We start from the raw sequence: 27617 nt of genomic DNA, 5'->3' as shown, positions 1-27617 counted from the left end.
TGTTTCCCATAGCTTCCGAATTTGTCAATGGTGTGAAGACTTGTAATTGCACAGTAATATAGTTGGTAGCCACATTTGGGGCTAATCTGTGAGAGGAACCCGAGGGTCAAATCCACGTCAAACCCAACCCCTTTCAATCCAGTAGAAGTCTACTGGTACTGTGTTTCCCATAGCTTCCCAATTTGTCAATGGTGTGAAGACTTGTAATTGCACAGTAATATGGTTGGTAGCCACATTTAGAGCTAATCCATGGGAGGAACCCGAGGGTCAAATCCACGTTGAACTTGGTATGATCATAGTCTAAGGTCATGGAAAGCGTGAGGAGGTGAAACACACACAAAGCTGCTGCGAGGTACCCAGCACCATAAAGATGGACCATATTTTTATTTTCTCTTCTTTACATTATTGTCTCTCGATATAATGCTTGTTCTGTAAAGTCACCAAGCATGAATATTGCTAACCGCAACCGGAGATACAGATTTTACCCCTTTTCGGGTGTTTAGCCTGCAGATCGGCGTCCATATTCCTATCTTAACATCTGTATCTTTAAATCACAAGTATCTCTGTTATATAACTCATACCTAAAGACACTAATCCCATCCTGTGTTTTTACATCAAATCCCCTTTTCTAATTCTCCGCGTCTGCCCACATAAAGCATTATTTATCATTAATGGTAAGGGGGCTGACATGCGCCTTTTGAAAGAGGATACTGCTCACTGTACCTTTAACCTTGACTCTGAGCACAATCTTAATTTTGCATGCAAGCAGAGGTTAAAAAATGGATGACCTCTTGGCGGAGACTAAGGGGGGTGGCTTGTGACTGGTTTTATTTATGAGGAGACTGAGAAATTCTGACATAAAATGCTAGTCCCATTATTCATGCGGTACATGACAGAAGATTGGTCTGGGTAATGCATGAGCACAACACACGCACGTTTTAAAATTGTCCTCATTCACTCGGCCTTGTTTGCAAAAAAAAAAATAATGGTGTTAGCTAGTGGAAATGGCGCAATAACATGCAACAATTTATTTTATTTTATTTTTTTTTTATAAAATATCAACTTTTATTATGTAATTTTTATTTTATTTTTGCACTCATCCATTCAATGTGTACACCTATGTGCAGAGGAATGATGACTATTGCAATGATGACTCTGGGATTACGGGGAACCAGGATTTCTAAGCTGTCCCTCAAGCTCAGGGGCTCTATGCTATCCCTAATCTCGGGGATACTCCTGATGGTGGAGAGGCCTGAGTCTCCTTCCTAGCCCTACTCCTGACCAGTCCTGTTCTGATTCCCCCATCCCCCAGGGAAGGATGGGACAGGAGTGTGATGAAACCCACAGATAAAAACAGACAAGGGAAAACCAAAACTCTGTCACACAGGGTGCACACACACAAAGGTAAAGACAATAAGAGATTCAGAAGGAAAAATAAGAGCAGGAAGAAAGCTACAAAACAACAGGGGTAAACTCCACAACCGCACCAAGCAGAAAGCACAACTTCACCAGTAAGTATTAGACATCACACCTTAAAGAACAACGCAGAACAAACTGTAGCTGGCATAGCTGGAAGGGTTTAACCAGCATAAATAGGAATTCAGGAGGAAAAATAAGAGCAGAAAGGAAAAACAAAACAACAGGGGTAAACTCCACACCAAGCAATGTGCACAATTTTCACCAGTAAGTCTGGGACACTACATCTCACATACCAAAATACAGCAAACTATAGCTGGCAAGGGTGGAAGCCTTCAACCGGCCTAAATAGGAAGGAAGCAGATGTGATAGGTCTTCCTACAACATGTGAGCAAAGGAGCAAGCAGGCCAACAGAGATTAAGTCTTGCTTGTCTGCCTATGAATCAGCACACAGCAAGTCAACGCCCGGGTCTGCCTGTGTTGAGCCCAGGCACCAGAGAAACCTTTGGGCGCAGTGTCAGAATCTGAAATCCAAACAGAGCTCAATGCTGTCATGACAGTAGGCGAAGTTTGTGCAAAACTCTGTGTGACACCTATATCCAATAGGTAATGGTAGCCTTCACCAGTGCATATAATGTAGTCCGACACAACAGATTTGATTAAAACATTTTTGCTCCTGGAAGTCTTTTACATATATCTGCATGGGATTGCCTCTGCAGCACAGGTTTCTGCAAGTCCCATTCAGCTATATGGGATAGTCTGATACAAATCTGGCGTATGAAAAAAAGTCATATAGTACTAAAAATATATCACTTGCCCCTAAATTTGATTGATACATCTATTTAATACATTCTACATTCATTACCGAGCTATCATCGCAAAACAGGCTATAATTGACTGATTTATGAGGGGCCAACTGATCACTGATCAGTAGAATAGGGTTTTTGGACCTACTAATCCTTCCCAATTCCCGTCCACCATGAGGCGGACTTACAAAATAGCTGTGATAGCGCCCGATTCCTATCACTGTTCAATGTCCATGGCAGGGGATCCCCAACGCCAGTTCCCAAGGGCCACCAACAGTGCATGTTTTCAGGAATTCCTTAGCATTACATGGGTGTTGGAATCATCACCTGTGCAGGTGATTAAATTATCACCTGTGCAATACTAAGGAGACCCTGAAAACATGCCCTGTTGGTGGCCCTTGAGGACTGGAGTTGGGGACCCCTGGTCTATGGGGCTGACATGAATAAGACAAGTGCTGTTCTCCATCACACCCGTGGATTGACAAAGTGCATGTATGACCACCGCTTTAGTCAACCTCCACCTCACTGTGTTTGTGAAGTGGGGAGAAATTGGGGGGCAACTAACTCCCATACTAAAGGTTGGTGAGAGTTTGAGCAATCAGATATTTATTTTTAATCCAGTAGATAGGTGATTAGCGTCAAACCCCTTTAATAACTACTTTTGCACCTGGACATGTATTAGGAGCAATTCTTTAATATCCTTTTTAATTAAAGGCCGCTATACACGCTATGACATCGCTTAAGCGATCACGTTGGGGTCACGGAATTTGTGACGTACATCCGGCAGCTTTAGCGATGTCGTTGCGTGTGACACCTTTGAGCGATTTTGCATCATCACAAAACGTGCAAAATCGCTAATCGGTGACATGCCCCCCTATTCCCAATTATCGTTGCTGCTGCAGGTACGATGTTGTTCGTCGTTCCTGCGGCAGCACACATCGCTATGTGTGACACCGCAGGAACGAGGAACCTCACCTTACCTGTGGCCGCCGGCAATGCGGAAGGAAGGAGATGGGCGGGATGTTACGTCCCACTCATCTCTGCCCCTCCGCTTCTATTGGGCGCCCGCTTAGTGACGTCGATGTGACGCCGAACGAACCACCCCCTTTGAAAGGAGGTGGTTCGCCGGTCACAGCGACGTCACTAGGCAGGTAAGTAGTGTGATGGGTCTGAGCGGTGTTGTGCGCCACGGGCAGCGATTTGCCCGTGTCGCACAACCGATGGGGGCGGGTACGCACGCTAGCTATATCGGTAACGATATCGCAGCGTATAAAGCGGCCTAAATCCTGTAGCACCAGGGTGAGCAGCCAATTTGGTAGTTGCAGGCCTCGATTCCCAGTACACAGCTCATAAAACCATTGATAGGCAAAAAAAATCTAAAGCAGACACTTGTCAATTAATTTTTCTTTAAATCGACGATTATTGGACTGTCGTTTAAAAATGTACCTTACGAAAACATTGAAGGGTCATTAATGACTGAAGAAGACTTTCACGTCTCAAAGTGTTCCAAATATACTTGGTGGAATTAACGAGATTTCCAACTCAGTCGCAGGACAAAAGCATTACTAAATGATAATAACAATTTAGAATATACACAGATGATAAAAAAAAAATCATTCCATCATTGATAATAAAAAAATACAATGTGTCCACCTGATTACTAAGTGTTTAATTCTGTTAACCGAAAATACAAGATGTAATTTACAACTTAGCTGACATTTATAACCAGTTCAATTAAACTGTAATTACAATTTTTGTAGGAGGTATAAAGGGAATATATAAAGTGCTGGTATTTATAAATCAGGGGGACAAGAAATGTACTTATAATTTGGAAAGCCTGCACTTTATATTATATTTATAAAACACATACAATCTATTCTCTCTTTACCAGACAGATCCATTAAATACCAACAGCCATGATAAAAACCGCGGCAAATTGCTAATCATTGCTGGGTCGTTTAGCAAAATGTATCCCTAATGAAGGGTGCACCTGATGACTGGGATTGCATTTTGATTACTGTATGTTAGCATTTACCAAATAATGGTCTTCATTTGCAAAACAGATCTGATTGGTCCATGTGGAAAAATGTAATTTCTATACCGGCTGTGTTAAAATAGTCATCTGTGAAAACAGTGTGTTATTGTTCTAAAATGGTAAAATACGTTATGCCGCTATTCTTGAGCTAAGGTGTTAAGTCTCGGCGTGTTTTCTAGAACCCAAATGTCAGTGTGCCACTGTTCTGGTATCACGGTCGTCTCCTTGCTGTTTTGAGACTAATGACTGCCTTAGAACTGGAGCCTCCCATCTCCATCTAGACTCCTTATTTAAATAAAGTTTCCTTTTTTTGGTGGCTAATGAGTTAATGTCAGTTTTTGTTGCCAGCAGCTCTCTTTGAGCCCACGCCCATTTAGGTTTATATTGTGGGGCTTTCCTAGAAATCCTTGCTGTTGTTAGAATTCATTCTACTCTGGCCATCTTGGTGGAAGAAACTGCTGAGGAATTGTCCTGTGTCCATCCATCTGCTACTTTGGAGTTTGTCTCACATCGTGAAGTTTGGTGTTTGTATCCTTCTGTTTATCCCCCTGTTTGTCTTTCCTTTCCCTCCGTGTTTATTAGTGCAGTGGTGGGACTAGTGTCTCTCGCTGGCCATTTCCCTGGCCAGGGTGTTTGCAGAGCTAGAGAGGGATTAGGTATCTGACTCAGTGACACGCCCTGTATTGGGACGTTAGGGAGCTCAGGGAACAACAGGAGGTGTCCCCTCACCCCTCTCCCTAGCCATAGGGCCCACTGTTGTTAACGTGTCCCTGATGTCCCCCCTTTGTGTGTGGTCTTTTGTGTAGTGTGTCAGACGCCCGTTGGTCTGTACACGTGTGTTATGCGGTACATACGGACATCTCCTAGACCGTGCGTGACGTCTGAACCCTATAAAGAGTGTAATTGTGCCATTGCTCAAGTATTATTCTAGCCCACTAAAGTTGGGCATTCAAAATAGATACATCTCCCGATCTGTAGACTGGGGTCCTTATCAGCAAACATTGGGAAAAAGAAGGATTGTATCTAGGTGTACACATGTCCTTGTTCTTTAGAAACGTCAGGATTCTGTGATCCAAAATCCAAAACTGGGAACTAAGTTATCAACGCATCATTTTTACAAGAACCCTCTGTCAGTAGGTATTAGTTTTGGGTATGTAGAAAGTTTCTGGGCCTCTCATGCTATTCATCATCCATAGTTAGCATGTCAGTGTGCTTTTCTTTCACAAATCCAGATACCAGTCTTCTATTGTTATAGCAACTAAAGTTATTGGTATTTATAATGTATGAGCACAATAGACAAGGGCCACTTTGACTTTGTCATGATCCGAAGGCTCCACGACACCATGCCATCACGACTGAGTTGTAGTACTATTGTGGGACTTATTGTGGAGTTAGTCACCTACCAAAACTCCAAATAAACCACTTATATGGTCATTTAGGAACTTAACCTCTAAAAAATCATACCTATAGTATAGATTTCACTACATTAGTTTTACATAAAAAGTATGTTATTACATATGCTAATTAGGGTTTCTGGTGAACCTCTGGTTTGGTAAAGGGCGCAGTGAACCATTTTCCCCTCAAAATACCTTCTCTACACTTCCCCTTAGCTTCATTGACAGCACTACCTTGCTCAGCGCGAACATTACTTGTGCACTGACACTGCAGAAGCCTAGTGAACATGCACACACACAATGTCAACATGAACGCGCTCTCACCCCTATTTTCTGTCTGCATTGGCCACCCATTACTGTGCGCAAGTCCAAGAACTCAGTTCAGGCAACACTGACAAACAAGGTTAGGCTAGGTTCACATTTCCGTTGTTTTGCATCAGTCACAATCCGCCGCTCTGATAAACAACGCAATCCGTTTGGCGGATTCCGTTGTTTACCATAGACTTATATGAGTGGCGGATTGTGACTGATGCCCTTGCGTTGCATCCTCCGCCCGACTGATCAGTCGTGGAACGAGTGACTGTCGGGCAGCAGGAACGCAGAGTGTAACGTTTTTTGAGCAGCGCAATCCTTAGGATTTCGCTGCGCATGCTCTCTCTCGGCAGCCGAACGATCAGCAGATCACCCGGCAGCTGCCTTCTGTGAGCGATCAGCTGATCACCTGGCAGGCGGCTTCTGTGAGCGATCAGCTGATGTCCCGGCCGCCGGCTTTTGAGAGCGATCAGCTGATCTCTCAGCGGCCGGCTAATGTGAACGATCAGCTGATCGTTCTCTTGCTCTCGTTTTACAACGGAATCCGCTTTCTAATTCCAATTATTGTCATCCATTGTACAACGCATCAGTCACAAGCGTCAAGCAACGCATGTCACTGATGCAAAACAACGGAAATGTGAACCTAGCCTTAGGTGAAATGTTTGCAGTGTAAGGGCAAACGTGCAGGGCCAAGGTTTCAATTCAGGCAGAGCTTGCTCTGGGCAAGGAAGTGCTGTCAATGAACTAAGGGAAAGTGGACAAGATGCTAATCGAAGGTGGAGAATGGTGCACAAAACATTTAGCCCCGCCAAGTGTGCACCGAGCAGCCCTCATTTGCACATGTAATAAAATGTTGCTTTTTTAAGTAAAATTAAAGTAGTTATCTAAACTACTTGTATGACTTTTTAGGAGACTAAGTCACCTATATGACTATTTAAGCAGTTTAATTTGAGATTTGGGGATGACAGATCTCCTTTAAAGGGAGCCTGACACCAGGATTTTCCCTTATAACCTGCGGCCACCAACAATGAGCCCTTATATACAGCCTTCTAGAATACTGTATATAAGTGCAAAGGACACTCTGTATAAAGTAAAAAACAGCTTTTATTATACACACCTGCTGGCCGGTAGGGTCCGATGGGCATCGCTTATTTCGATCCAGCGCCTCCTGTCTTCCTTCCATCGCCATCCTACTTCCCAGCTCCGCGTGGATGATGTATCCTATGTTATCCACACAGAGGCCTTCATTGCGCTTCTTCTGCGCATGCGCACTTTGAGGGCAGAGCAAAGTACTGTAATGTGCAGGTGTGGGGAAAGGTCAAAGACCACCCGCACATGTGCACTACAATACTATGATCTGCCCTCAGCAAGGCAGATCAAAGTGCGCTTGCACAGGTGCGCAATGGAGGCATCTGTGTGGATGACGTAGGACGCGTCATCCACTGTCATGCGCTGTCCGGATCCACACACGCAGAGTATTTCTATGGCGTTGGACCCTGTTCACATTGTAGTGTCCCACAAGCAACCTGGTCTCTCTTAAGTGCTCAGCTCGGCAGGGCGTTGGCTGTGTTGTTTCACTTAATCCAGCTGTGCAGGAGTTAATCCTTTTTGTAGCAGTATTCTACTCTTCTGAAAGCCAGGTTGCTGATTACCTTACTCAGCTGGTCTCTTCCTATATTCCTGTTCCGATATTCCGGTGTCCATGGTGATCCTCCATTTGGTGATTAGTGATTTTGTTGTCTGCGCTGTATGATAGCTCCCTGGTGTGACTTTCTCCTTCCTTTTTGGTTTATTCCCTCCGGTGTCTTTTTGTCTCTCCTCTGTGGATATTTGCGGTGTGAGTTTCAGTTTTACCCCTTTGTCTTTGTCTTGTGGGAGGTGTATTACTTTGTGTCCTGCCCAGCCCTGGGTTGGGGTGCGAGGGTAATAGGTCAGGGCCCGACAGGAGACAGGGCCATACTGGAGGCTCGACCCGGACTACCTTCAAGTCTTCCATCGAGATAAGGGAAAACACAGGGTCCCCAGTCTTAGGGTCAGCCTAGGAGCCCTTGTACCATCCGTGCTTTCCCGTGACATCCAAATGGAGCAGGGAAGGAGGACAGTGTCTGCCAGGATAGAAACCCGAGACCATCGACGGCCATTGTACCGAAGGTGAGTAGAATAAAGGTCTTTTTTATGTTCTACAGAGCGGCCTGGGCACTTATATACAGTATTCTAGAGTGCTGTATATAAAGCACCCTTTACACGCAACAACATAGCTAACAAGATGTCGTTGGGGTCATGGAATTCGTGACGTGCATCCGGCCTCGTTAGCGACGTTGTTGCATGTGACACCTACGAGCGATCGCTAACGATCAAAAATACTCACCTTATCGTTGATCGTTGACACGTCGTTCATTTCCATAAAATCGTTGCTGGTTCAGGACGCAGGTTGTTCGTCGTTATAGAGGCAGCACACATCGCTACGTGTGACACTCCAGGAACGAGGAACAACACCGTACCTGCGTCCTCCGCCAACGAGGTGGGCGTGACTTTCATGCAGCTTCTCTCCGCCCCTCCGCTTCTATTGGACGCCTGCCGTATGACGTCGCTGTGACGCCCATAAGACCACCTCTTTGAGAAGACCACGAATATACCCAGACTAGATTTGGTTTAATAGACTTTCAGTTTCATCGTGTACTAAAAAGCCAGTAAATAGCTAATAGGCACAAAACTGGTATTAGCGATGAAGATATTATATCTCACACCCTTTTTCTATTGTCGTTGGATGCTAAAAATTAGTATTACAGAATAAATCTAATTTCCGATTCCGGGATAATAAACATAACAGTGAGAAAATACACAAGTTGAGACAGTAATAACGTGCGGTAGCAGACATAAAAGGTAGAGGAGACCTTGCTCAAGGGAACAAGAGACTTGCCTCCTGTTCTCATCACATACATATCAGTCCTAACAAGAAACAAATCTGCCTGAATTTTAAGTCAATCCATAGTTTAAGTAAACAATATGCCACTTAGAGGCTGTCATTAAATCCAAAATGGATCATAAATATTCCAATAACAGTTTAAGGAATGAAATATTCGTTGTCAAACAGATGAAAGGTATAGGTTACATATTATAGCATCTAATGCATGCAAGTGTAGGAGCATTATCTGCCGAAATAATAATACAAAAAAAAAACCTGTATGTGACAGCAATAGCTGAAATACTGGAATCATATTGTCAGACAATGAGAATAAATGATCTAAAAGCAGCTCTTTAGAAGAAATTCAAGGTGAATTAGTTATTGTGTGCCAAATATTAAAAACAAAACTCTTTGATGACCTGATATTACATCTAAGCATTAATTCATTACACGTCCAGTGCGTGGCTCCTTTGAGAAGTGCATTCATCATATGCTCACGAGGCTGGACAGCGGCTGTGGACATTTTTCTGGTGTTTGACATCTAAAGTTGCTCAATGTTTTACTCTCATAGAAATGCATTAAATGGTATAAGTTAACTGCATTCTATGGATAGTCATGATGACGCACCTATACTCATAAAGGAATGAATGTTGTGGATGTGGTCAGAATTGGATGGCATTCTTAACCCTTTAGTGACGGAGCTAATTTTCACCTTAATGACCAGACCAAATTTTGCAATTCTGACCAGTGTCACTTCATGAGGTTATAACTCTGGAACGCTTCAACGGATCCCGGTGATTCTGAGATTGTTTTTTCGTCACATATTGGACTTCATGTTAGTACCAAATTTAGGACAATATTTTTTGTGTTTATTTATGAAAAAAATTGAATATTGGCAAAAATTTTGAAAATTTAGCAATTTTCAACTTTTGAATTTTTATACCGTTAAACCAGAGATTTCTGTGACACAAAATAGTTAATAAATAACATTTCCCACATGTCTACTTTACATCAGCACAATTTTGGAAACAAAATTTTTTTTTGTTAGGAAGTTAGAGGGGTTCAAAGTTTATCAGCAATTTCTCATTTTTACATCAAAATTTACAAAACCAGTTTTTTAGGGACCACATCACATTTGAAGTGACTTCAATAGGCCTAGATGACAGAAAATACCCAAAAGTGACACCATTCTAAAAACTGCACCCCCCAAAGTACTCAAAACCACATTCAAGAAGTTTATTAACCCTTCAGGTGCTTCACATGAACAAAAGCAATGTGGAATGAAAAAAAGCAAAAATTAAATTTTACCTAAAAATGTTGCTCTAACCCAAATTTATTCACTTTTAGAAGAAATAACACAACAAAATGGACCTCAAAACTTGTTCCCCACTTTCTTATGAGCGCGCCGATACCCCACATGTGGTCAGAAACCTCTGTTTGGACAAATGGGAGGGCTCGGAACAGAAGGAGCAATATTTGAATTTTGGAAAGCAAATTTGGCTGAAATAGATTGCGAGCACCATGTTGCATTTACAGGTCCGCTAAGGTACCTAAACAGAAGAAATCCCTCACAAGTGACACCATTTTGGAAACTAGACCCCTCAAGGCTTCTATCTAGGGGTATAGTGAGCATTTTAGATCCACAGGTACTTCACAGATTTTGTTAACGTTACGTTGTCATATTGAAAATTTTAATAATTTTCTCAAAAATGTTGCTTTAGCATCAATTTTCTCACTTTTTCAAGAGGTAATTCCAAAAATTTGACCTCAAGGTTTGTTAACCACTTTTTTATGAGCGCGGTGATACCTCACATGTGGTCTGAAACCTTTGTTTGGACAAATGGGAGGGCTTGGAACGAAAGGAGCAATATTTGAATTTTAGAAAGGAAATTTGGCTGAAAAAGATTGCGGGCACCATGTCGCATTTGGAGGTCCCCTAAGGTACCTAAACAGCAGAAACCCCGCACAAGTGGCCCCATTTTGGAAACTAGGCCCCTCAAGGAATTTATCTAGATGTTTGGTGAGTACCCTGAACCCTCAGGTGCTTCACAGAATTTTATAACGTTGAGCCATGAAAAAAAAAAATAAAATTTTACCACAAAATTGTTATTTCAACCAGGTAGCTTTTTTTTTTACAAGAGTAAAAGGAAAAAATTCAGCATAACATTTATTGTGCAATTTCTCCTGAGTTTGGTGATACCTTATATGTGGTGGAAATCAACTGTTTGGGTGCACAGCAGGGCTCGGAAGGGAAGGAGTGCCATTTGACTGCAAAATTGGCTGGAATCAATAGCGGACGCCAGGTTGCATTTGGAGAGCCCCTGAGGTGCCTAAACAGTGGCGGTCCCCCAAAAGTGACTCCATTCTGGAAACAAGACACCTCAAGGCTTTTATCTAGGTGTATAGTGAGCAGTTTGAATCCACGAGTACTTCACAGAATTTGATAAGCTTAGGTTGCCATATTGAAAATTTTCATTTTTTTCACAAAACTGTTGCTTTAGCATCAAATTTCTCACTTTTTCAAGAGACAACAACAAACCGTGGACCCCACAGGTTGTTATCCAATGTCTTATGAGCACAGGGATACCCCACATGTGGCCAAAAACCTCTGTTTGGATAAATGGGAGGGCTTGGAATGGAGGGAGCACCATTTGAATTCTGGAAAAGTTGAAATAAATTGCGCGCACCATGTCACATTAGCAGGGCCCCTTGGGTACCTATACATCAGAAACCCCCCACAAGTGACCCCATTTTGGAAACTGGATTTTATTCAGGAGTATAGTAAGCATTTTGAATCCACAGGTACTTCACAAAAATGTTGCTGTAGCAACAAATGTCTCACTGTTAGGCTATGTGGCCATGATCCAGCGACACGGCGTCTAGTATACAGTGTCAGGCTTCCTGCAGAGATGTGAGTGTTGTCCACGGGAGAACGCAGCTGCCCAAGCCCACGATTTGGGTTCAGGCCGCTGTGGAGCTCTATGCTACCTGCAGAGAACACTCATCTCCGCAGCATAAATTGACATGCTGAGGCTCGGGAAGCTGCGCCACAGGTCGGTTTATGCTGCGGAGAAAAGAAGCACATTGGGCATGGGATTTCTAAAAATCCTTCCACTGTGCTTCTACTGCACAACGCAGCGCTATGGACGCAGGGAAAACACTCTGCGCCCAAAACGCTGCAAACCCTGATTGTGGGCACACAGCGTAAAATGCTACAATGGATGAATGGATAGATGTCAAACATATATAACGTCCCACCCCCCTGCATATTCTAAGCTGGCGCCCTTTAGTGCCTTTCATGTGGCACTAAAGGGTGCCTAGCCTTGTATTTAGCCCCCCAAAAAATTAATAATTAAAATAAACGACGTGGGGTCCCCCCTATTTTTGATAGCCAGCTAGGGTAAAGCAGACAGCTGTAGCCTGCAAACCACAGCTGACAGCTTCACCTTGGCTGGTGATCAATTTGGAGGGCTCCCCAGGCGTTTTTTTTAAAAAAAAAACAAAACGTGGGGTCCCCCCCAAATTAGATCACCAGCCAAGGTGAAGCGGACAGCTGGGGTCTGGTATTCTCAGGGTGGGAAGAGCCATGGTTATTGGACTCTTCCCAGCCTAAATATAGCAGGCCGCAGCCGCCCCAGAAGTGGCGCATCCATTAGATGCGCCAATCCTGGCGCTTCGCCCCAGCTCATCCCGCGCCCTGGTGCGGTGGCAGACGGGGTAATATATGGGGTTGATACCAGCTGTAATGTCACCTGGCATCAAGCCCTGGGGTTAGTGATGTCACGGCATCTGAACAGATACCCGACATCACTAACCCAGTCAGTAATAGAAAAAAAAAAGACAAAAAAAAAATTTATTTGAAAAAACACTCCCCGAAACATTCCTCTTTTACCAATTTATTGAAAATAAAGAAATTCCGGTCGCTGTAATCCATTTTGGAGGTCCCTCGGCGACTCTGGATCTTCTAGAATATGGGGGGCACGTTCAGGGAACGTATCCCCCATTTTCTGGAAGAGCAAGCTCTCCATGAGCAGTGTGGGTGCAGTAATCTGAGAATACTGCACTCACACTGCCCCGGTCCAACCTAGGGCAGAGTGACCTGCAGTAACCTCATTCCAGAATATGAGGGGCACGCTCACAGAACGTACCCCCCATTTTCTGGAACAGCAGCCTCTCCATGTGAGGAGTGTGGCTGCAGATCACTGCACTCACCCTCCCCCGGTCCACAGTGGAGCCTGTGCATCAGCGACGTCAGCAGGATCCCTGCTTCCAGGGATCCAGCTGACAGCCGCTGTCTGCGCATGCGCCGCCAGCATTGAAGAAGGAGGCGGCGATCGCGGGCCCGGAGCGGCAGACAGGCAACGTATAACCGGGGGCTTGGGGGTGGGGGGGGTTACGGGGGGTGACCTAGTGGGACCTGGGGACACCTTTCTGCCGCATGTGACGTGTCACATGCGGCAGAAAGAGCAGAATGAAGGCGGCCGCGCGCTGTGCGCCGCCATCTTCCACGCTCCGGAGGGGGGAGGGGGGTGGTGGCTCTGGAGAACCGGAGGGGGCTCCGGTGACCAGAGGGCTCCGGTGGACCGGAGGAGGGGTCAGGGGGAGGACATTTCCCTCCGATCTGAAATGTTTGATCATTTCAGATCGGAGGGAAATGACTGCAGAGCCGGCGCCGGCGGCAGTTTTCTGTGCGCTTCGGCGCCATTTTGGATGTCCGGTGGGGGTAGGGGTGGGGGTGGGGGGACTCTCCGGTACCGGGGGCTTTGGGGGCACTAGGGGGTTAGATTTCTTTCTCATCTGACATGTTTGATCATGTCAGATGAAAAAGAAATCAGTTTTACCGGCCATTTTTTTTTTTTTCATGTGTTCGTCGGTATACGGTGTATACCGGCGATCACATTAACGGGGTCCAAAAAAAACACCCCGATTCATAATCTGGGGGGTCTCAGCTACCCCCGGTAGCTGAAACCCCCGAGATTTTCGGTCGCTGGGGGGCGCTACAGGGTTTTTTCGGGCCGCCGCTTTAAAGCGGCGGAACAGAATAAGTACCCTGTTTTGCCGCCGCTTTAAGTCGTACGGCCGTCGTTATGAGGTTAAAGCTGATTACCATATTTTTCGGTTTATCAGATGCACCGGATTATAAGACGCATCCCAAATTCAGAGCAAAAAAGGTGAAAAGAAAATGGGGTCAAAGCACTTCCCAAGCCTCTCCTCCCAGACTCTATTCCCCGGCCAAATAAGAAATAACGTTTGGAACACCATTCTATGTCTGAACTGGGTGCAAAAACCTAAAAAAACATCACTATGGGGAGATAAGGTATGCACACCAGTGACTATGTATCTATTCCCCGGCCGACCTCTCCCTCCTCTGCTTGACTGACAGTTCACTGGCTGTATAGTCAAATCAGTCAGGGTTAACTGTGAGTCAAGCAGAGGAAGGTGGGGCTAGGTGAAGCATATGGTCTAAGCCACCAAATGCTTTGGGTCTTATAGTGTCACGGGTGTGTCATGGTTGACAGACAACCCTATGGTATCCGGCTGCAGAAGGTTACTGCATTTGGCTGCCAAACTGCTCCTTAATATTCCATTATTTCCTCTGTGGTCTGAATGGAGTTTTGTATGTCCTCTCTGTTAGTGTTTACTCTTTCCCCTTTAGGACCCTGCGGAGATCTTTTCCTTTTAGCTGCTATCATTATCCCTCATCCACTGTGTCTTTATATTCCTGCATTTCCCCTTGGTATCCTGCTGATGACAGAGTTAGTTTCTATACTGTCCTGATTGCAAGCTGTCTTGGAGTTGTAGTATGTTGCTGTTCCTCTCGTCTTGGAGATAAGTTGCCACTCCTTGGCTAGGTCTTTCCTGGTCATATCTTTAAACTCGTCAAAGAGTTGGATATTGACTAAAAGGGCCACTTAATATGGTGGTTATGGTGGTCTCCTTAAAAAGAGCCACTCCTTGGTTAGGTCTTTCCTGGAGGGATATCTGGCTATTTTCTGTGTCGAGACTCCTAACAGAGGCTCCATGGACCTTTTTTGATTTGCATACTTCCCAGGGGGCAATGCACCTAGGATTTTACTGTGTTGAGCACCTTTGCTGGCTGTCGGAAGTGATTTCTCTGGTTGGTCTCCCCGAGATCAGGGATTGTTTTGTCTTGCTGGTCTACTAGGCATTGCTCCCACCTTGCCAGAATCCTACTCCACCCTGTTAAGGGGCAATACCCCGAAACAGCTATCTGGAAATGGATACCTGGCTTTGGTATTTCCCTTGTTATATCTTTAAACTCGTCAAAGAGTTGGATATTGACTAAAAGGGCCACTTAATATGGTGGTTATGGTGGTCTCCTTAAAAAGAGCCACTCCTTGGTTAGGTCTTTCCCGGAGGGATATCTGGCTATTTTCTGTGTCGAGACTCCTAACAGAGGCTCCATGGACCTTTTTTTATTTGCATACTTCCCAGGGGGCAATGCACCTAGGATTTCACTGTGTTGAGCGCCTTTGCTGGCTGTTGGAAGTGATTTCTCTGGTTGGTCTCCCCGAGATCAGGGATTGTTTTGTATTGCTGGTCTACTAGGCATTGCTCCCACCTAGCCAGAATCCTACTCTACCTTGTTAAGGGGCAATACCCCGAAACAGCTGTCTGTGGATGGATACCTGGCCTTGGTATTTCCCTTGTCATATCTTTAAACTTGTCAAAGAGTTGGATATTGACTTAAAGGGCCACTTAATATGGTGGTTATGGTGGTCTCCTTAAAAAGAGCCACTCCTTGGCTAGGTCTTTGCCGGAGGGATATCTGGCTATTTTCTGTGTTGAGACTCCTAACAGAGGCTCCATGGACCTTTTTTGATTTGCATACTTCCCAGGGGGGCAATGCACCTAGGATTTCACTGTGTTGAGCGCCTTTGCTGGCTGTCGGAAGTGTTTTCTCTGGTTGGTCTCCCCGAGATCAGTGATTGTTTTGTCTTGCTGGTCTACTAGGCATTGCTCCCACCTAGCCAGAATCCTACTCCACACTACTTAGGGGCAATACCCCAAAACAGCTGTCTGTGGATGGATACCTGGCCTTGGTATTTCCCTTGAAATATCTTTAAACTTGTCAAAGAGTTGGATATTGACTAAAAGGGCCCTTAATATGGTGGTTATGGTGGTCTCCTTAAAAAGAGCCACTCCTTGGCTAGGTCTTTCCCGGAGGGATATCTGGCTATTTTCTGTGTCGAGACTCCTAACAGAGGCTCCATGGACCTTTTTTGATTTTTAACTGCTGGAATCAAACAGTACTGTGTGGTAAAAAAGAATCCCCTGTCTTTTGTACCCATGGACCATTTGTTTTAGAACAATCCTGTGTCACCGTGAGCTGCACAGCTTTTAATTCCACTTTTTTTTTTCTTTCCCAGCAGAAGGCTAAACTTTCAAGTTTAAATTTCAAGATGTAAAGCAGAAAGGCAATACAGTCCTCCCCACCTGACAAGAATTTCCAAGGAACATAATTTTACCAGCTGCCGTACTTTGATTTAGTTGAAAAGAAAAGCGGCGTTGAAAGAAAATAGAAAGTGCTAATGGCATAATGAGCATTAGAGTATCGCTAGATTTCTAATGTGCAAATAAATAAACACTTCAATGGCTTGTAAATGCCCCAGGGCAGAAAGAACATCTGAGATCTGAGAGCAGCTGAGAGGACATTAAACATTTCATTTGCATGTGTGGCTGGGAGGAACGCGGCAATATATTATGACATCATAGGGTAACACAATAGAAAATTCTGCAATTCTTCACGTCTTCTTAAGGGAGATTATACATATTTAATATGTGGCCATGGAGCTTTAAATAGTACAAAAAAACGTGTATCTGAAGTTTATTCATGATGCATCGATAGTTATCAGTAAACGGTCAGAGCCGAGATTAAAACTTCTCCATGAAAAATATAATGTGGGAACATTACAATTCTCTGAACGCCTTTATTTGTATTCTACAGCTATATGCATGTAATATGCATTCGTTTGCTGTGTTATTTATATAGTTATTTACCGTGTATCGTTTATACAGTGCCGACACATGCATAGTGTATTTACTCACATCCGTCCCCGTCCCCAGCGGGACTCACAGTATCATTTTCCTCTATCGCAGGCACACAAGCTAGGAGCTACTTCAGAGGAAAAATGATTGACCTTTCAGTGTGTTTCTGGAGTGTGGAAGGGGAGAGGAGGGTCCAAAGGAAATCCTGTAATCACAGCGAGAACAAGTCTCACCCATGCTAACCACTACGTTACTCAGACACAAAGCCACCATATTCCCTGGTGCTGTACAAAGAATTGCCAAAAACCACAATACTAACCACAAAGCCACAGTGCTGCAACACATGGGCTGTTCTCTCCTTTCCAAGAGCTGCTCTATAGAGTAAAAAAATAATAATTTATATATATATATATATATATATATATATATATATAGTCTATATTCGCTCTAAATGTAGACCATAAATGTTTCTATTCACTAAATTTAAGCAGAGCTCTTGAAACTGGTAAGGAACTGAAGCATCGTATATAAGAAATATTAAAGTATATTACACAAATTTATTTGTTCTATCGAACATTCTGTGCCGATTCATTTTGTAATGGGAGGAAGGACGGAAAGAAGGAAGTGGGGAGGGGGGATAGGGAGGGAGGTAAGGAAGGAAGGAAGTGGGGAGGGGGAATAAGGAGGGAAGGAAGGAAGGAAGTGGGGAGGGGGGATAAGGAGGGAAGGAAGTGGGGAGGGGGATAAGGAGGGAAGGAAGGAAGGAAGTGGGGAGGGGGGATAAGGAGGGAAGGAAGTGGGGAGGGGGATAAGGAGGGAAGGAAGGAAGGAAGTGGGGAGGGGGGATAAGGAGGGAAGGAAGGAAGGAAGTGGGGAGGGGGGATAAGGAGGGAAGGAAGGAAGGAAGTGGGGAGGGGGGATAAGGAGGGAAGGAAGGAAGGAAGTGGGGAGGGGGGATAAGGAGGGAAGGAAGGAACGAAGTGGGGAGGGGGGATAAGGAGGGAAGGAAGGAAGTGGGGAGGGGGGATAAGGAGGGAAGGAAGGAAGTGGGGAGGGGGGATAAGGAGGGAAGGAAGGAAGTGGGGAGGGTGGATAAGGAGGGAAGGAAGGAAGTGGGGAGGGGGGATAAGGAGGGAAGGAAGGAAGTGGGGAGGAGGGATAAGGAGGGAAGGAAGGAAGGAAGTGGGGAAGGGGGATAAGGAGGGAAGGAAGGAAGTGGGGAGGAGGGATAAGGAGGGAAGGAAGGAAGTGGGGAGGGGGGATAAGGAGGGAAGGAAGGAAGTGGGGAGGGGGGATAAGGAGGGAAGGAAGGAAGTGGGGAGGGGGGATAAGGAGGGAAGGAAGGAAGTGGGGAGGGTGGATAAGGAGGGAAGGAAGGAAGTGGGGAGGGGGGATAAGGAGGGAAGGAAGGAAGTGGGGAGGAGGGATAAGGAGGGAAGGAAGGAAGGAAGTGGGGAAGGGGGATAAGGAGGGAAGGAAGGAAGTGGGGAGGAGGGATAAGGAGGGAAGGAAGGAAGTGGGGAGGGGGGATAAAGAGGGAAGGAAGGAAGTGGGGAGGGTGGATAAGGAGGGAAGGAAGGAAGGAAGGAAGTGGGGAGGGGGGATAAGGAGGGAAGGAAGGAAGGAAGTGGGGAAGGGGGATAAGGAGGGAAGGAAGGAAGGAAGTGGGGAGGGGGGATAAGGAGGGAAGGAAGGAAGGAAGGAAGTGGGGAGGGGGGATAAGGAGGGAAGGAAGGAAGTGGGGAGGGGGCATAAGGAGGGAAGGAAGGAAGTGTGGAGGGGGGATAAGGAGGGAAGGAAAGAAGGAAGGAAGTGGGGAGGGGTATAAGGAGGGAAGGAAGTGGGGAGGGGGATAAGGAGGGAAGGAAGGAAGTGGGGAGGGGGATAAGGAGGAAAGGAAGGAAGGAAGTGGGGAGGGGGATAAGGAGGGAAGGAAGGAAGTGGGGAGGGGGGATAAGGAGGGAAGGAAGGAAGTGGGGAGGGGGGGGAAGGAGGGAAGGAAGGAAGGGGGGAGGGAAGGAAGCAAGGAAGGAAGGAAGGACGGGTGAGGGAGGGATGGAAGGATAGAAGTAGGGAGGGAAGGAAGGAAAGATTGAAGGAAGCCAAGAAGGCAGGAAAAAAGGAGGAAGGAAGGAAAGGGGAGGAAAACAGAATGTAGGAAGGAGGGATGGAGGGAAGTAAAAGGAAGGAAGGAAGGTAATTGTTTCTCCTAGTAGCCACCACTAGAGGGAGCTTAGGAGATTACTGCAGACTGTTTTATTATTGATGTCAATTTTTTTATTAGCTCCCTCTTCTTGTATAATGTTACCTTTCAACTATGTCAATCGGGAATATTTGTAGTGCTTTATCAGAAAAATACTATGAAATCCTGCAAAGAAATATTAATTAAAATAATCTGGGATACAATTCTTGATCTAGAAAACAATATGGAGCTAAAAAAGTGACATTCTGTTAATAACGCATTTCTGAAGGAATAAATGTGAGTATACTGTATGCTTGGGTGCACCTTTCGTGGCCTATGTAGCATATTCCATCTCATCTACTGGGAAAAAATGAACTTTATCATTGAGATGTTTTTTCCTATATTAAGAAGGCCATCTTGACTGAAATATGATAGCCTCTTATTATTAGTCAGTGGAGTTAGTTGGACACCATTGATGTTACTGCATTATGATGGGCTGCACGGTGGCTCAGTGGTCAGCACTGCAGTCTTGGGGTCCTGGGTTCAATCCCCCCCAAGGATAACATCTGTAAGGTGTTTGTACGTTCTCCCCATGTCTGCATGGGTTTCCTCCGGGGTCTCTGTTTTCTTACTCCAAAGACACACTGATAGGGAATGAAGATTAGGAGTCGTATGTAAAGTGCTTTGGAGTAGGTTGGTGCTATATTATTATTATAGTGCCATCTTATTCTTTATAAGTGAAAAGGGTATACATAAAAAACAAGTACACAAATCATGACCAATACAAAACAGCCTGGCACAGGAGGAGAGAGAACCCTGCCCACGAGGGCTCATAAAAACTCTACATAAAAATAAAGATTATTATTATTATTATTATTATTATTATTATTATTATTATTATTATTATGTAGCTAGACAACTAAATTGAAAAGTGCAGATGTGAACAAAGCCATGTTCATACGGAGAAGGTGTATTCCTGAAAATGAATTATGTAGATTCGTAGAAATGAGCAATAAGACTGCCCTGTTCAGGAGTCACCTCTGCACAGGTGATTTTCCCGTCTCTGCTGCTTACTGGGCCCCTGTGATGTCATTACTTTGCGGTGTCATGTCATGTGACGCCCAGTGACTAAACCTCACGCGACGTTATGACATCACTGGGATTTAGTAAGCGACACAGGTGCCCAGGATGATGGGCATTGGATTTCCAGTGCGGAAGGGAACACTGCCCTGGAGAACCAAACTGGACACTAGACCAGGGTTCGAATCTTTCAGGTAATTTGTAGTCAACAGTTTTTATGCATGTCTGTGTCAAGATACAGGGGAAAGTGAACAAATAACATCTCCAAGAAGACTCAGGAAGAGAAACAGCAACAAAGGACAATATTTCTTCAGATGAGTACAAGCTGACTGCTTGCACCCAAGGCCTGTATAGGAATATATCTCTATCACCAGCAAACACCAAGGGGAAATGTGTGTATTTAAGGACACAAGGGGAAGTGATGATGATTAGCCACTGATAGGTGAGGATATTCGCAGGGTCCTAAAAGGAAAGGGATTAACCTCAAACAGAGAAGATACATAGGATACTATTTACATCACAGCAGGAAGAATATAATGTCAGAGCTCAGTTTGTATCTGTATCTGTCTTTGGAATTCGCTGCCTCAGCATATGAGATTATCTGCTATACTTGCAAGCTTAAAACGGAACTTAAAAACTCATCTGTTCAGCCTGAAATGCCTATAGTCTCCAATGATCCCACCACCTCACCACCGCGCCGAATCTGCCACCTTACAACCGCCGGATCTGCCGCCTCACCAACGCCCCACCTACTGTTTCCTCTCCATTATTCCATAGAATGTAAGCCTGGAAAGGTAGGGTCCTCTTCCCTCTGTACCAGTCTGTCTATTGTAACTTGTACATGTATTTTGTATGTAACCCCTTCTCATGTACAGCCCCATGGAATCAATGGTGCTCTATAAATAGATAAATAAATAAATAATAATTATAACAATGTCTTTATCATAAATATTTGTTTTCTTCAATTACAGTACTTCTGCCAACCCAATCCTATAGGCTATGATTTTCAGAGTATAAAATAAGGTTACTACTATATATATATATATATATATATATATATATATATATACTGTATATATACACTACAGTTCAAAAGTTTAGGGTCACTTAGATATTTCATTTTTGTAAGAAAAGCACATATTTTTTCAATGCAGCTAGAGTTGCATGAAACAGAAAACTCTATACATTTTTAATGTGGTAAATGACTATTCTAGCTGGAAATGTCTGGTTATAGATGCAATATCTACATAGGTGTATAGAGGCCCATTTCCAACAACCACTACTCCAGTGTTCTAATGGTACATTGTGTTTGTTAACTGTGTTAGAAGGCTAATGGATGTCTAGAAAACCCTTGAAAACTCTTCTGCAAGTATGTTAGTACAGCTGAAAACAATTTTGCTGATTAGAGACGCTATAAAACTGACATTCCTTTGAGCTAGTTGAGAATCTGGAGCATTACATTTGTTGGTTCCATTAAACTCTCAACATGGCCAGAGAAAAAGACCTTTCATGTGAACCTCGACAGTCTATTCTTGTTCTTAGAAATGAAGGATATTCCATTCAAGAGAAATTGCCAAGAAACTGAAGATTTCCTACAACGGTGTGTACTACTCCCTTCAGAGGAGAGCACAAACAGGCTCTAACCAGAGTAGAAAGAGAAGTGTGAGGCCGCGCTGCACAACTGAGCAACAAGACAAGTACATTAGAGTCTCTAGTTTGAAAAATTGACGCCTCACAGGTCCTCTACTGGCAGCTTCATTAAATAGTACCCGCAACGCCAGTGTCAATGTCTAAAGTGAAGAGGCGACTCCGGGATGCCGGCCTTCAGGGCAGAGTGGTAAAGTAAAAGCTATATCTGAGACTGGCTAATAAAAGGAAAAAAGTTTGTTTAAAAGAACTGAGAGTCCTCAGTGGTTGATACCTTTTAATGGCTAACTGAAAAGATGGTAATAATAGCAAGCTTTCGAGACTACTTAGGTCTCTTCATCAGGCTCAATATAACACAAAATCTGAAGAGTCACATATTTATACACAACAGGACATAGAATAGTGCAGTTAAAAACAAAAAAAAAAAACAAGTTATGTGAAGCAGAACTATCACTATGGCAAGGGGGCAAACTGTTGTGGCTGAGTAGTCTGGAAAGCTTGCTATTATTACCATCTTTTCAGTTAGCCATTAAAAAGTATCAACCACTGAGGACTCTTAGTTTTTTTAAACGAACTTTTTTTTATCTCTACTGGCTAACACGGTACAAAGATATATTTTACCTGTAATAAAAGGAAAAGATTAATATGGGCAAAACAACAGACATTGGACAGAGGAAGATAAGAAAAAAGTGTTATGGACAGACGAATTGAAGCTTGAGGTGTTTGGATCACACAGAAGAACATTTGTGAGATTCAGAACAACTGAAAAGATGCTGGAAGAGTGCATGACGCCGTCTGTCACGCATGGTGGAGGTAATGTGATGGTCTGGGGTTGCTTTGGTGCTGGTAAAGTGGGAGATTTGTACAAGGTAAAAGGGATTTTGAATAAGGAAGGCTACCAATCCATTTTGCAATGCCATGCCATACCCTGTGGACAGCGCTTGATTGGAGCCAATTTCATCCTACAACAGGACAATGACCCAAAACACACCTCCAAATTGTGCATGAACTATTTAGGGAAGAAGCCGGCAGCTGGGATTCTATCTGTAATGGAGTGGCAGCCCAGTCACCAGATCTCAACCCTATAGAGCTGTTGCGGGAGCAGCTTGACCGTATGGTACCGAAAAGTGCCCATCAAGACAATCCAACTTGTGGAGGGGGAAGCATGGGGGCAAAATATCTCCAGATTACCTCCGCAAATTAACAGCTAGAATGCCAAAGGTCTGCAAAGCTGATATTGCTGCAAAGGAGCATTCTGTGCCGAAAGCAAAGTGTGAAGAGAAAATTATTATTTCAAGTAAAAAACGCTAACCTCATCGATGTCTGGACGATATTTTCTATTCATTATGCAACTAATTTGATAAATAAAAGTATGATTTTTCATGGAAAAGACAAAATATATATAATAATTATATATATATATATATATATATATATAAAATATATATATTTATATAAATATATATAAAATATATAAACCCAAATTATATATATATAAAATAAATATATATAATAAATATATTAGCCCAAATTTGGGTTTATATATATTTTTTTGTCTGTTCCATGTAGATGAGTGAAGTGTACTTGTAATGGGCAGCACAAATATGCTTGTCCCGCTCTCCTGGAAAACATTAGATATGCCTGTGGAAGCACTCTGCCCAGCTGCTCATTAGAACCGCATTAGTCTATAAGCTAGTCTACAAGCAGAATGGCTGGTTCAGTTTGCTCTGTTTGATGTACTTGAAAGGTTGGTGAATTTATAGCAGGATAACACACAGTGCAGCACCTATTTATGAGTTCATCATTTGCCCCAAACCCCCTGAAAGTGCCTTAGGTTAGCGTGTGATCAGAAGTCACTCTTTCGTTGCACTGCTGAGCATAGCAAACTTAAAAGCATTAATAAAACTATGTCTTATAAATTACTTCATCTTAGTCACCTTTTTTTTTTTCTTTAAATGGGGTTATGGAGGCCAGGGTAAATTTATTTTTTAAGTGGTTTCAGAGATTTGATAGGGTCAAGTTTGAAACATTGCACTCTGTAAATCATCTCATGCGTGTCTGATTGATGTTACAGCATCACAACATTACCACACATTGATTTCAGGGGTGTGGGTTTGTTTTTCGTTTGGGGAAGTTTTTGCTTGTTTGGGAAAAAATAAGAGAAGAAGATCTAAAAATAAACAAACAAATAAATATATAAGAAATACATGAAAAGTACAACTTTGCCTACTTCAGTGCACTTGCATATCTAGGGTATTTAAAGGGGTTTTACAGCTTCAGAAAAACTCATGCTGGGTGGTACTTTGTGTAAGGCCCCCTTAACACGTCCGTGAAAAATGTTCATGTTTTGCACGGCCGTGTTGAAGGTGCGTATGGCTATTCATGATAGCAGACAGAGAGCAGGAACTTTTTACTCATCTGTCCCTGGCACTGCTGTCTCCACTGCTGCTGCTTCCGGGTGCAGTGAATATTCATGAGCATAATGAGCGGACCTGGAAGGACGTGACAGCAGCGCTGGAGATAGATGAGTATAGAAAATAATTTTATGTCAAAGACACGTGTGTTTCTCCTGACTGATGTCACACTGATCACATCCGTGAGTGGTCTGTGTGACATCAGTGCTGTCGGAGAAAAATGGACTTGTCTCCTTGCAGAACACACGGACATGCGTGTGCTCCATACAGACACACGGTTCTTGTGAAAACACTGATGTGTGTGCAGACCCATTGATTTTAATGGGTCTGTGTATGTCCGTGCCTCCGGTACGTATGAAAACGGCGTCATACATACCAGAATCACCGACATGAAGGGGACTTAAAACAAACAAACTGTGCGTTACTCACCTTCCCTGAGCTTTTGTCACTGCTGTCGGTGTCACGTCCAATGCATATGTCTGTATAATATGCTCGTCTGAACGAGCCCTTGATCTCACATTTCTGCTATATCTATTAATCCATTTGGACATGTAAATGAGAGAAGTCATTCTAGAATCAATATATAAATATTACCTTCAAATTTGTGGTTGTAAAAGCTATAAAAAGTTGACCTTTCGTACAATAAAAATGTCTCTCTTCTCTTTCCATATAATTCAATTTCTAGTGTTTATACAGTGTGTCCACTGATATCCTGTCCACCGCCATTAACTTGAGAACGGCGGCAGCTATAGGCATAGAAGTGGTGTCTAGGTATAGTAAAGTAGCCATGCGCTACGCAATGAAACCACCTATAGCGCCACCTGGTGGAAAACAACGGAGTTAGCATTTTTATTTCGAAAACGGAACGAGATAGAGAATAAACGTGAAATACAGAGGAAGTGGAATCCCTGATTGGTAGATTAGTAGGTAGAGGGGTTGGTAGGGATCCTGTAGTATTCCTACTAAATGCCCTCCCTTCGTTCCTAAGCAAATCTGAAACAAAGCTTTTACTACACATTCTCACAGCCGCCAAATGCCTAATATCACTGTTCTGAAAGAGGGTAGCCCCTCCGTCTGTCTCAGATTTGTATGCTCGGATGAAGGACGTTAGAAATATGGAAAGACTGACAGCTCAGCTCCACAATACAATGGATGGGTTCACAGCGACATGGTCTCTTTGGGACACACTGGGAGATACCTACCAGATCTGAGGCTGGAAATATATTGATTGTATTTAGCACCTATGATGTATTCAGGGTAAAGGGGATGTGTAAATGTGTCATCGGGCCCCTTTGGTAGTACTTTGGTTCCTCTATTCCCCGGATCAGACATGCAAAGTCTGTTTGTCCACCCTTCATTTGATTTCTAGTATGTTAACTACACACTGTATTTGTATGCATACTTGAGAAATGTTTCTTTTACTTGTGTAACTGTCTTTTTTTCTGTTGTAAAACATGTTAAAAAAAAATTCAAAAATAAAAAGTTGCAAAAAAAAAAATGAATTACAAAGTTGTAGGGCATCATCAATTCAATACGAATCGACACCTTGCATACAGAAATGCGGACGTGAAGCGATACCTCATGGAGACCTTCCTACAAGTCATTGGGCATGGTGGCTGTGTGGAGTGGCCTCCGCTCACCTGACCTGACCCCACTGGACTTCTTTCTGTGAGGTCTCATCAAACAGCAGGTGTATGCGACCCCTCCACCAACATTGCAGGACCTACGACGACGTATCACAGATGCTTGTGCAAACGTGTCACCTACCATATTGCCCAACGTGCAGCAAGATACAGTATGCTGTGCAGAGGCCAGATGTGCATTGCAGCTGACGGGGGCCACTGTGAGCATCAAAGTTAAATGAGCGCCATATGCGTGACCAGCATTCAATGTTTTGGGGGGGTCATGGGTTTCATATCATAGCATTTCTGTATGCAAAGTGTTACAATACGACAATAGAAACAATCTTTACCTTTCCTTTCTGCTAGTGATCCAGCACTGATATTCTGGTGATCCTTCCAGCTTTTGTTTACAAGTGGTTGGCATGTGACTGCTGCAGTCAATCAGTGTCACAGGTGTGTCACGATTGACAGACAGTCCTGTGGCGTCCGGCTGTAGCAGGTTACAGCGTTTGGCTACACAAACTGCTCCCTGACATTCTATTTTTCCTGCTGTGGTGTAAATGGTATTGTAACGCCTGCCTGGATTAACAGACTCAGACGGGCTGTAATGGACAGGCTAGAGGGAAGCCACTCGCCAAGCAGGACTCCCAGAACCCTGAAACCCTTTAACCCCTATACAGGGATTTGGAATTACACAGGGCCCTGGAGATTACTACCTGTGGAAGGCTGCAGTCTGAGAGAGTAGTAGTCAGGCAGGGTCAAACCAGGAATTGCGGAACAGGGACAGAATCGGCAGGCAAAGACGTAATCAGAAACAAGCAGAGGTCAAAGCCGGATCGGGCAGCGAGGTACAAAAACAGCAGGCAGAAGGGTAGTCAGGAAATAAGCAGTAATCAGCACACAAAATCACAGAACGAAACAGGAGCCAGAATTCTCAGAACTATCTCTGGCAGGTCAGCAGATAGGAGGGGAATTAAAAAGGGTGTGGTGTCTTCCCATAGGCTGTAGCTGAATGATAGGAGACATCCGCCACCTACAGTCAGCCAGTGGCACTGCAGATCCCCGGGAAACCCAGACCAGTGGATGAACGGAGCCTGTGCCCACCGGCGCCGCTAGCATTGACTCCTCTCCCATCATCAGCACCATCCAAGGCAGGAACACGGCGTCGCCTGGTGATCGGAGCAGAAGTCGATGGAGCGGACTCCGGTGGTGACGTAACAGGTATCATATGTATCTACTCTACTTGGGGTTAATACCTTTACTTTTAGGACTCTGCGGATATCCTCACCTTTCAGCTGTTAATCATCATTACTTCCCCTTATGTCTTTAAATACCCACATTTGCCCTTTGTCTTTGCTGGTGATAGAGATATATTCTTATACAGGCTTTGGATGCGAGCGGTCAGCTTGTATTCATCTGAAGAAACATTGTCCTTTGTTGCTGTTTCTCTTCCTGAGTCTTCTTGGAGATAAGTTATTTGTTCACTTCCCCCTGTTTGTGATCCCTGTGTTTTCTTTAGAGTGTAGTGGGGTTGACTAAGTGCTCATCCCATCCGTTCCTTACTTAGGGCCAAGTTCAGAGTCAATTAGGGTCAGGTATCCTGCTCGGTGCATTGGTGCAGAACCTATCTAGAGTGGTCAGGGGAGCCAATGGTCAGCAGTAAATTTGGTCAGGGGTCAACATCTCCCTCTTCCCTAGACACAGGGTTACCCTTCCCTGTTGCCAGACGCATGGTACTTCCCCATACCTAGCGTGACAATCAGTGGCCTCAATGGCACCATGCCTCCCATTGC

The 27617-nt window shown here is 44.1% G+C and overlaps 1 long non-coding RNA gene across 1 annotated transcript in view; it reads right to left on the bottom strand.

Annotated features, from left to right (window-relative positions):
• Positions 1-27617, bottom strand: part of LOC142254560 (uncharacterized) — a 577678-nt gene that overhangs the window by 436647 nt on the left and 113414 nt on the right. The window lies entirely within an intron of this gene.

Source organism: Anomaloglossus baeobatrachus, chromosome 10 (assembly GCF_048569485.1).
Source record: "Anomaloglossus baeobatrachus isolate aAnoBae1 chromosome 10, aAnoBae1.hap1, whole genome shotgun sequence".
NCBI classification, from domain to species: Eukaryota; Metazoa; Chordata; class Amphibia; order Anura; family Aromobatidae; genus Anomaloglossus; species Anomaloglossus baeobatrachus.
Note: the sequence above shows the minus strand (reverse complement) of the source record. Positions and strands in the feature narration are given on the sequence as shown.